Source organism: Pleurodeles waltl, chromosome 3_1 (genome assembly GCF_031143425.1).
Source record: "Pleurodeles waltl isolate 20211129_DDA chromosome 3_1, aPleWal1.hap1.20221129, whole genome shotgun sequence".
NCBI classification, from domain to species: domain Eukaryota; kingdom Metazoa; phylum Chordata; class Amphibia; order Caudata; family Salamandridae; genus Pleurodeles; species Pleurodeles waltl.
In genome coordinates, this window is record NC_090440.1 from 283,524,533 (window position 1) to 283,536,353 (window position 11,821).

The window sequence follows — 11,821 nt, forward strand, 5'->3', positions numbered from 1 at the left end:
GCAAAATCCTTTGGTGTTTGCAGTTTGCCACACCACAAAAATATTCTTAGTGTTTTCTTAATGTCCTTGAATAAAGTGGTGAGTGGCGTGGATATGAAATATAAAATAATCATGTAAATACTGTCTAGGAGAGTTTGGGGTACGTGGAGCATGTCAAGATTACTCTTGATGTACTGGTATGTACACTAAACAAAGAAGCGGGTGCAAGGAGACTAGAACTGTGTGTAAAAGAAATATAGGCAGAAGACTGACGGAAAACAGCAGGGCAATATGGAAAGATGTATCGACGCATTAAAAACGGTCTCCTGTAAGAAAGGTGGATTTGGGTGTGGGGGGGGGGGTCTAAATAAATATATTCCTAAGAACTTCATGAATGATGACTTCCATACGATGGTGGTGTCTGGCATATGCAGATATATTAGTGATGGGCAGGTCCTTAGATTTATCAAGATCCCATTTACACTTACATGGCTGAATGTGTGTGAATGGCCTGAAGCACAGCAGGGACAGAGTGTTGGGGATCTGAAAGAATTGCAAGGCTGTTGTTTGTGTATGCATAAAGTTTGGGTGTCGAGTCAGGGATGCAAAAGCCACTTATGTTATCATCAATTTAGCTTTCCTCTAGTAAGGGTTAAGCAGCTAGGCGAAATAAGATGGTTCAGACAGGGCAGCCTACACGAGTACATCTGAATAAAGAGAAGTATCCAAATTGCGCCCACTGACTAAGTTGGTGGTCTTGAGACTGTAATACAGCACTTTAATTAAATGGATGAAGCCTCCAGGGAGGCCATGCTATTAGTGGATATGATAGATACTGAGGGAGAGCCATGGTGGACATCAAGAATCTTTGGCTAAAACTACTGCAGGCAGATGCATATATTATTTGCCAAAGTGCTAGTTAAAGTTACAAATAACAACATTGTTCCTTTTATAATGGCAATTTTTAAGATTCTCTATTGCCTTTCTTCAGTTTGAAATCCGATATGTGATCCTATCTTTTTGCAGGAATACCTCCAAATGTAAAAATGCATTTTCGTTACAAAATACTTTCTAGTCAAGTACTAGGAGGTTCTGTTCTGTAGATTTGAGTTGGGCAGCAAATGAAAAAAAAAAAAAAAAAAAAGACATATATTGTGTCAATTTTGCGTCAATTTTGGATAGTGATTGAAAGCATTGAGCACATGATGTTTTCCTGTTTTTTGGACAGTGCTGGTACCCACAGCAGGTGTTGGGTCCTTCTTCACATATATCTTGAAGTTGAATGAATGCTCCTAACAATGACACTGAGGCCACTGCAGAGTCTCTGCTTAAGGACCAGGTGTCAAAGTGTTTAGTCATAGACTATACAGGGTTTACACAGCATCTGCTGCGTTTGGTTCAGTTTTCATCAATTTGTACCCACCTTCACTACTGACATGTCTACTACAATAATGAAAATTAAAGTATCAGCATACCCTTGGAATTCTGTACCGCAATAACCTATATCCACATATAGGGCCTGATTACAACTTTGGAGGAGGGTGTTAATCCATCCCAAATGTGATGGATATACTACCTGCCATATTACAAGCCCATTATATCTATGGAACTCATAATACGGTGGGCAGGATATCCGTCACATTTGGGATGGATTAACACCCTCCTCCAAAGTTGTAATCAGGCCCTTAATCTTTTGCTAACTACAAGGTTGGTTCCCTAAAGTCAAGAAACCTAATCTTTCAAATTAGAAGCATGTCCGTAATATTCCCTATTTGTTCAAAGTACCAGAACAGATAGTTTATTTAAGGTCAACCATAGTTCTATTTTGTGACAAATATTATACTGGATACCTACCATACTGGCATTCATACTGCTCACGGTCCATCACCAGATTAATTATGGATGAGCTCCATAAAATGATAGGCCTAAGCAGTATCAGGGAATTTATGTTTCTAGGCCTACCATTATTTTTCAACACTGTTAATCACAAGGACATGCATGACGGACCAGCTGTCTGGGCGTGCGAGGACCGGTCCTCTCAACCTCAGACTCTATAGTGCAGGAAGAGCACAATCAGAGAGCCAGGTGTCTTTTACACCCTACTGAGTCCCTTCATCTGCAGGGCTTCCCAAGGAGCTGCCTGCTGGTCTTAATTACCTATTTAGGGCCTCAAACGAAACTGCTTAAGACATCAAATATTTATGCTATTATGTAGGGCATCTGATGAAGCTGCTTAAAACATGAAATATTTATGTTATTATGTAGGGCGTCTGATGAAACTGCTTAAAATATGAAATATTTATGTTATTATGTAGGGCGTCTGATGAAGCTGCCTAAAACATGAAATATTTATATTATTTTTTAGGGTGTCTGATTAAGGGAAATCTTAACTTACTGAACTCGTTCTATTCAACCCTTACAATAGGCTCACCTTTAGCCTCTATCTGTTTGAAATTTACCACTGGACGTGTCAGTAAACTACAATGAAACCCTCATAAAATGCAGGTCATGTTGTTGGAGACGCTGTCGACTTTCTGCCTAACCTAATGGGCTTATGTTAGGTCCAAGCCAAACACCTGGCTTAAAGGTTAAACATATCGAGATTTGTATGGAACATGAATTATCAGTGAAAGAGTAAATACCCCTTTGTTTTCAGTTTCTCTGTTACCATACTCCATCCCCTCTGTCCGCCAGCCCTCTCAAACCTCTCCCCCATTTTTCTGATCGTATACTCTGACTTTCTGCTTTTCCACGCTGCTCTACTCTGTCCATTCTCTTCTACTCCTCTGTTCTACTCTCTTTTGGACAACTGTATGCTATTTTGGTGGCATCTATTTGATTAGTGTTCTTCAGTTCCACGCAAGAAGATTTCCTGCTCTCGAATTTTGTTCTGCTTGTAAAACGCAATGACACAGTATGGCTTGAGCTGTTTTATATCAAAATGGGGAATGCAAATAATAGACTACGTTGGCATGACAGTGCATGCTTTTTAGGGTTGAGTGTGCAAAGCGCTCGCTCCCTGGTGTAATCTCTCTGTGGGCTTTTAACCACGCCCATGTCATGCCCATCAGATTGGTTGGTTTGTGGGCTTGCCTTTTAAAGTTCGCTTGATTTCTTTAGTGAAAGGCATTCACACATAATGCCTTTTCTGGTGTTTGGCCCTCCTTGAGCGCACCGGCCAACTACTGAAAACTTACAGGGCTCTATGTTTTCCGTATGGTTTCTGGACTATGTTTTTTCTTTGTTACCTACGCAGCGCAATCTTGCTAGGTAGTAATGAAGCACTTTTCATGACATCGACCCGGTTACATGGATATTCGCACTTTTGCCGGTTACAGGGATAATTGCACTTTTGCCTATATGTTTCACAGCAAGCAAACTTCTTTTTCCTTTTGTGTGTCTGCTTTGCGCTCATGGCAGCCATGTGAAACTTTTTTTGTTGTTGTTCATTTTCATTTTATGTGGCACGAAAAGTCTGTTTACGAGTTTATAATGCTAACAGCTTTAACTTGAGCAAACACGAGACCCATTGCATTGCAAATGCTTGTTATCAATTGCACCTCCCAAAGAAAATACTCGTACACTGAAGGTTTTTACAAAAAGGCCTACCCCTTTGCCAACGATGCCTATTTGTGCAAGAAAAAGAACTTGTAATGCGCCCTCCACTATTGGAATTTCAGGCTGTGGAATTAATGCATTGGAGTTCAACATCTCTAGTGGTGAGGGCCATGCAAGCAGCTAAGATGCATTACAATATTTGAGTAGTTCGATCTGTGCTGAATATAGGGGAATGGCAATTAGTCTACCAAAAATGTTAACCTAAACAAGGAATCTTTTTTTTCATTATGAATCGAGAAGAGGGGTGTGCGTACCTGCAAAGATGTTCACTGTACAACTTTTTGATTTAAAAGAAATACATCCTTCAGAAACTTAAAACTAATGGAAAAAAGGTCTGCTAAAAGTGGACACAACCTGAAGCACTCTTAAAAATTGGCAGCTCAACCCACAAGAACTTAGCCTCCGCTCTAAAATGATACACAAACAAAATCACTCAGCTTTATACTAGATGGTAAAATAATTATGATGGCACCAAAATCACCAAAATCTTCTAAAATCTATCTAAAATTGCAATTGATGTTCTTAAATAGGCTCAATAAAAGCATATGCGTAAGCAACAGTCACTTTTTAAAGCTAACAAAGCACTGAGCTGTCAACTTAATGTATGTTAATGTTTTATCTTTTGTACATTTATATTATCCTAAACCTTTCAAATACAGTTCTTGGCTCCCTAGCCTTTTTCCCAGAAATGAGATAAAATATATGCAACAGAGATCAAATTTTACTAATATGCGAGTGGCATAGAAGATAGCATATGGCAAATTACAAACCTTCATTTAAAAGCCTAACAAAGAAATTAACACGAGATGTAAATTGTGCACGTTTGAAATATGGTGGACGTGTTCTCCATTCGTATATGACATTACATTTAACGTGAAAGATACTGTGCATTTATATTTGAGTAAATTACTGACAAGAATTAACTTTGAAAATATTATTTTAAGAAAAACAGTAACAATTAAGCATATTATGAGTACTGGGTGAACATGAATTAATCTTTCTTAGTTTGAGATAAATGGAATTTATTGAGTTACATGTTTGCAGAAAATAAACGCTGTTTAAGTTGAGTTCTAATGTTGTAAATAATGGTTGCAATTAAATAATTTGTTTTGCTTATTTGATTCCAATTGTAAGGTGTGCAATAGGATTTATATGTATTAATGTACTTAAGCTTATTTAGCTAGACTAGCCCTGAAGATTCATTTTTGCAGTTGCAATTTTGATGGTCAGCGGCTATCATGGATGCTGAATCTTGTGCGTAAGATGAACCCACCTGGAAGACAAATCGAAAAACTCATGGAGACTTCTAATTAGTGAGAGGCTTTTGAAAGTTTAGTCAGTCTACTCCTGCTTTGAGTCTGCTGCTCTCTGTGGAAGTCTGAGAGCTCTTCTTGGGTGTACATGCTGTCACCTCTTATCCCTCTCCAAAGCTTTTGTCATATTTAGTCTTTATGTAATGAGTTTCATTTTAGTACTAATTGCCCTACTTGCTTATGCTGTTCAGTACTAATATGCCCAACACAATTCTGAACTACTGACGTAGCCTATGTGCAGCCTGTCTTCTGCACTGTCCTGATGCTTCTGTCTAATGAGGTCATTAGAAGGTGAACACTCTACTTGATAAAACCTTTCTGTCTGCTGTCCCACGAGGAGAGGTATAACTAAATTTGGTATCTTGTTTCCTTTACAGCTTAGATAATTACACCAGCATATTTTATAGTGAATTACCCTAGTTAGATGATTTTTCCAAATTATTTTTGTCATATCTTTTCCTCACATTTGGTATCCCGTTCCCAAACATGCACATCCAAATTTGTATTAGTGATAAAGATGACTCAGCCCTGAAAACTGATTATTAATTAGAATTTTTATAATTTACTGATGTCACCACCATCTTCTTTGAAATCTGAAATTAATTTGTATATTGTAGTTTTAGGAATTTAGGCTATTCTTTTGGAGTGTCTAAGTCTACTAAACATCAAAATTCTAATCTCTTTAGACGTCTTGGTCAGCCAATGATTTTCATGTATGTTGATAATTTAGTTTTGTGCACCATATACAATACATTGATTTTGCGATTGTAAAAAAGCTTTGAAACTTTATTTAGTTTGGAGTTGTGATACTGTGTTTCGATTCTGGTGTCCAGAATTGTTTATGAGCTTGTATTATTGATTTGTGTTGAATGATTCTGATTACCACACTCCTCACTGAGTACATAGATCCAGTCCACTTCTCGTGGGGGGATAAGGTATGGTGTCTCAGAGAGCTTGTGGTTTCTGAACCTGGGTCGGGAAAAAGACCTCCACCGGTGCTCCAACATATGTGTCTCCTACTGGCAGTCACCAGTAGGTAGTTTTAATTAGGACCTAGTTTCCATAAGAATAGCGCTTTTTGTTTTGCCAATAACTTTGGAAAACTTCATGATGGTTCGTCAAACTGTGGCAAACTAGTCTGCCACTCACTTTAGCAGCTTTCTTAAAAGTTTCGGGTTGATGCATTAAGCAGTGGCCGAGAACATGGGTGGTCCCAAAACGCATTTTCCATATCCAATTTCCCATAGGGAGTTTAGACAAGTACAGCCTGAACCGCTGGATGGAATTACACCAAATTTGGCAGAAAGTTAGCTCTTGGTCCACAGAGAGCAGTTTTTGTGATTTGGTGTAAATCTGTTCAGTAGTTTTGGAGTTATTGAAGGAAAAATAAATTTTTCATAGGACAGGGGGTGGGATCACTAAGGGACCCTTCGTGAGCAAAAATTTGCCTAAAATGTTTTTGGGGATGACCGTGGAACCACTGCGGGTCTCAGCGCAGGTGCCCCCGTGTAAATGTGCAATGGATCCACAGATACGGGTCCCAATGGAAAAAAATAAATACATCCATCCACACACACGGTCACCAAACACGAGTGGGGTTGGCTGCACGCAGGGAGGTGGGGGGGGGCATGCACACTTTTCTCCTCAATATTTGTATTGCAAATGTTGCAGTGATTATATCAATGATGCCATACACAATGTCATGAATGATGTATTATTTGAGGTGTGCATGGCGAGGGCATGATATATATATATATTTATACATATAAAAACTAAGGTTCCGGGGGGCTTTGGGTTGCTTCAGTGCTTTTCCACTAAAAGTATTCATTAATGCAGTGGCATAACTAAACCAAAACAAAAACCATTTGACCACACTAACCGCAGTCTTACACAACTCAATGGCTCATTCTCCAAATGTGTTGTACACACAGATCAGCTTCTGCCATCTTTAAGGCACTCATACTAAGCACACTTTACTTTCTAAAGAAGAAATGTGTCTTATCAGGAAGCCTTGGCATCAGCTCACACCTGGAGACCAAACACTGCAAGAAAATTTCCAACTAATCCTTATATTTTGAAGACACCGCACTGACGATTTCGAAAACTATTTCCATGGAGATGCAGCAGAACAGCTCCTTGTCATGTTTTAAAGGTCACCTAAAAACTGCTACTGACCCACCTCTAGAAGCCCCAAAACATCTCCATGTCATGTCCTAATAATTTACTAGTTCGTCCCCTCCAATCTGTTGATGATTATACACACAGTCTCACACTGTCTTGAGTCAGACAAATTACAGTGCTAACTGCCTGTGATAATTAAAACTGGGGTTGCTCCCAATCATCTAAAAGAACTTACATCACTAGCTTTTCGGGCATTTTACACGGCCTAAATTATGACACTTTCACCTCTTTACTTCTACATGGTGGTACATACTTTGCACCAATTGAAGATGTAATAAAGGTGCTCCAATTTGTATGTGTATCAATTCTCTCCTCATGTGGTTTCCATGGGTGTCTCAAGACGCCTAGCAACCAACTACGAATTTTGCTTTGTCACTTCACAAAGATGTGATAGACTCTCAAATTACTTTATTCCAATTAAAAACCTTCACAAAACATGCAGCGTCACATAATTCGTTGTCATAATATAATCGATGCACATCATGGTATGGGGGATAGGAGGGAAGAGAAGCTCAGCGGAGAATATGTATCAAGTACAGACCGGTGACAAAAACCTAGAAAATGTTCCTCTACGTCATCCAGCTATGCTAAGAATCTTCCAGTAATCATAGAAAATACCCCCCTCGTGCCCAAACATAAGTGCATGATGATCGATCAGTAATAATGCAGCAAACTGTATGCTGCACGAAAGACGCAAATAACATTCAATATAAGATATCAGAAAGTGCATTCAAAATATAAGCCAATGTGTGCATGTCGAAAAATGATATAAACCCTATCGGTAAAATGTCTCTTCAAAGACCCTAGGGTATACTAAAACAAATTAAAACTCTTTGCCTTTTGTCTTTCTAATTCAATGTACAATGTGCAAAAATCTGCCCAAGCCAAAGACAATAAAAGACAAAATATCAGTTACATTTTTTTTTTTTTTTTAAATCAACGTGCTCGTTGGACACTGTGGAAATCCACTGGAAGGTACAAAGGCCTAATCCGTTTGTGTCTGGGTTTTACATATGTTGGACAGAAAAATAGGACATGTTCAATGTTTCCAGCAGAATTATTAGTGTACAGATCCCATAAAGTTACATTGTCTCAGGCATTATCTCACTCAGCTATATACCTAGAAATTGGCTTATGAAGGATGAAACTATTAGTGAAGGAGCCCAGAGAAATGTGTATGTGCAGGGTAAGATGGATATGCTCCCGGAATGCTGCTTTTAGCAATCCCTTTGGAACTCTGCTTGGTCATACAGGGGTTGTCCCACAGATCGTCTATGCCCAATTTCCAGAACCGCAAATATGTTGGAGCCATAGAAGGTTGCTGTTACCAGCCACTGACAGGACTATAAAGTTTACCTATGTATGTGCAGCTCCTAACTAGCCCACAACCTAGTCCAAAATAAAAGAGGCCGTAGGGCAGCACAGAACTGAATATGATTGAGGAGTATGTCCATAAACCAGGGAATTATGTGGTTCTCTGGGGTGAACTACTCAATGATCTTATGAAGTTGTTTTCTTTTTTATTTATTCTTTTTATTGTTTTTTATTCAAACAAGAAAAAACAAGCAATACAGGGTTTGCAATGCTGGATACACCAATGCATAGTGGGTTTGTTCGTAGGCATTTATCACTGCACATTACCACTGGACATGTCCTCCGGACCAACATGGCGCTTTTACGGCCTCTCCTGTCGAGCTCTTCTCCCTCTCTCAGTTCCCTCCCTCCGTGATCTCCCGTAGTTCCTCCCTAAGTCCACCCCCTCACACCATTGCCCAGGCTTCCCAAATCTTCTCCCATTTCCTAGGAAAAGCCCCTGACTTTGTTTATCACATCCTCAGTCATCTGGCACCAGTCCAGGTTATGCTGTCAATCTGATACTAGTGGGATGGCTGTGCCCCCCATGCTCTTGCGATGTTGCATTTAGCTACCCCAGAAGCCAGTCTTAACCAAATTTCTGTGTCTCTAGGCCAGCAGTAATCTCCTGATATTCCAAGGATTAGCCACTTAGGGTCTAAAGGTACGACCAGTGCTATGGTTCGGGACATTTCACTGATTATACTAGTCCAGTAGTCCCACACCCGGGGGCAGCCCCAGAGTGTGTGTATAAATGTGTCTTCTTCATTGCAGTCCCTCAGACACTCAGTTCTCAGCCGTACCGATTTAGTGTAGCAATGTGCGGGAGTAGTATGCTCTATGCAGGATTTTTAGGTGGACAAGCCGGAATCAGGCCACTTCCTATGTTGCTGGAGCTGCCAAGGGCCTCCACCCACTCATCTTCGCCTAGGTGTCCCAGGTCTGTCTCCCATGCCTCCCTGAACTTGCTTAATCGGTCTGGGGAATTGTTGATCAATTTTCTGTAAATCAGTGAGATTGCTTTTCTGGGAAGTGGTTCCACTAGGATCCTATCTTCCAGTGGTGAGGCGTCTGGTAGTTGGTCTCCTTCCCTGAGATGCCTCCTCAGGGCATGCCCCAGTTACAGGTGCCGGTAATATTCAGTGTCTGCCATCTTGTATTCCTCTCAGAGTGTATCAAAGCTGATGTAAGCCTCCACACATCTCCCAAGTGCTCTAAGCTCTGAAGGCCTCTCACGTCTGCGAGGGAATCACTTTGCCACAGCAGTGCAAGGTCCGTGAGCTTCCCAGCCCACCCCAAATAGTTAGTTGCTTCTTTCCATTCCCGGATCACAACCCTAGTGTGGTGCAGCAGAGTTTGTTTATATCTGGTGTCATGCAGTAGAGCTTCGGTCCCTCCCCTCCCCATCATGCGGCTGTCCATCCTGAACGCCGGGAACTATTGGTCTGCAAAAACCCACTTATGAGCCACGATAAGGTGGGATGACCAGTAATATTACCAGATGTCCAGGCCGATCCTGGGCACACTCCTACCCCACAGCAGCCTACGCACCTCAGAGTCTATTGTGTTGAAGATTTGTCGTGGAATATAATAAGGAGTATTCTGCATCACGAATCGCAGTAGAGGAAGACTCATTTTATCGAGGCCAGCCCTGCCTATCAGGGTCAACGGGAGGTCATGCCAATGTGTTACATCTCCTTTGAGTCTTTCTAATTGGGAGCTACATTTCTTTTCAGGAAGTCCAGGGGATCTCTAGTCATGTATATGCCTAAATAACGGAAGCCTTCCCTCACTACAGCAGCCTCGCAATCCTAGAGGAGGCTGGGACTTTCCTCAGAGAGGGAGAACACCACAGATTCTGGCCAGTTTATAGTGTAGTCACAATGTTCTCCAAAGATTTAAATATTTGCAATAGCCGACCCATCTTAAGGGAGGGCCTTGAGACATAGGAGTACGTCATCGGCATAAAGGGATATGTGCTCCTCCCAGCCATCTGTGACCTGCAGCCCCCTGACCTGCGGATCCTGGCGGATCCAGGCCACCACAGGTTCCAGAGCAAAGAGTAGAGGAGACCGGGGAAACCCCAGATGGGTGCCCCACCCCAGCTTAAGTTCCCTAGACATCACTCCGTTGACCCTCACACGTGCCATGGGAGAAGTATACAGTAATTTGGCCCATGCACAAACCAGTGGGTCAAAGCAGAGTCTCACGAGGACAGCAAACATAGTTCCATTCTAATTAATCAAACGCCATCTTGGCATCCAACGCCATTAAGGCTGCCTGTTCTGACCTGGGAACGGCCATCAGATGTAGCCCCCCATACAGGCGCTGGAGATTAAGCCGCATGTTCTGGTCTGGCATGAACCCGGACTGGTCCGAGTGTACCAGTTTCACGATCATCCTGTGTAGTCTGTTTCGCAAGACTTTTGGCAGTACTTTTGCTTCCTTATTTAACAAGGAGATGGGCCTATGGGAACAGCAGGCTATCGGGGAGGGGTTTACCCTCCTTATGAATTACTACGACCATCGCTGCTCTTTGGTCTGCTGGAAGGCAGCTACTGTCCCTGGCATCCCTGAACATCTTTAACAGTGGGCCGGCAATTATATTAGCCATCCCTTTATACAGTTCGACTGGGATTCCATTTGGGCCCAGGGCCTATCCTGACTGAAGGTCCCGTAAGGCACAGGTCACCTCCTCTTCCATCATATCTCCTTCCAAAGCATCTCTATCGACATCCTGTAACACCTGCAGTTGTATGTATCGGAGTAGATCAGTACAATCCTCCGTAGAGACAGTGGATCTGGAGGTGTATAAATCCTCATGGTAGTCTGCAAAGGTCTCTGCTATCTCTGTACCCGATGTCTGCAGGACATGCCCTGCATTTACCACCTTTAAAACCCATGCACGCTCTCTATCCCTCCTTTCCAGCCATGCTAGCAATTTGCCTGCTTTGTCTCCAACCTCGTACAGTCTAAGGTGGACTGCAGTCACATATTTCCTGGCATGATTTTCCGCCATGGCCCGCAGCTCCTGCTGCCTCAGTTTCAGTGTGTCCCGGTCCTCTGGATCCCCGGAGGCCAGGGCTAGTCCCTCTAACTCTATCACCTCTCTCTCCATAACTGTGCATTGCAGCCGCATTTCTTTCCTTGCCACCCCTGTCAATGCTTGCACCTGTCCTTCGAGGGCCGCCTTAAAGGCTTCCCACAGCATACCTGCTGTGGGTACTGAGCCCCGATTTTCTTTAAAATAGAGAACTGCCCCTTCCCGCAGTTTGTCTCTGGTCTCCTGCTCTTGAAACTCCCAGGCGAGCCGGTCGAATGAAATCTTGCACTGGACCCATCAATGTGACGTCCACCGGTGAGTGATCGGAGATCTC

At 42.1% G+C, this 11,821-nt stretch overlaps 1 protein-coding gene across 1 annotated transcript in view; it reads right to left on the bottom strand.

Annotated features, from left to right (window-relative positions):
* CGNL1 (cingulin like 1) overlaps positions 1-11,821 on the bottom strand; it is a 485,508-nt gene that overhangs the window by 373,210 nt on the left and 100,477 nt on the right. The gene's annotated exons all lie outside the window — the stretch shown is intronic.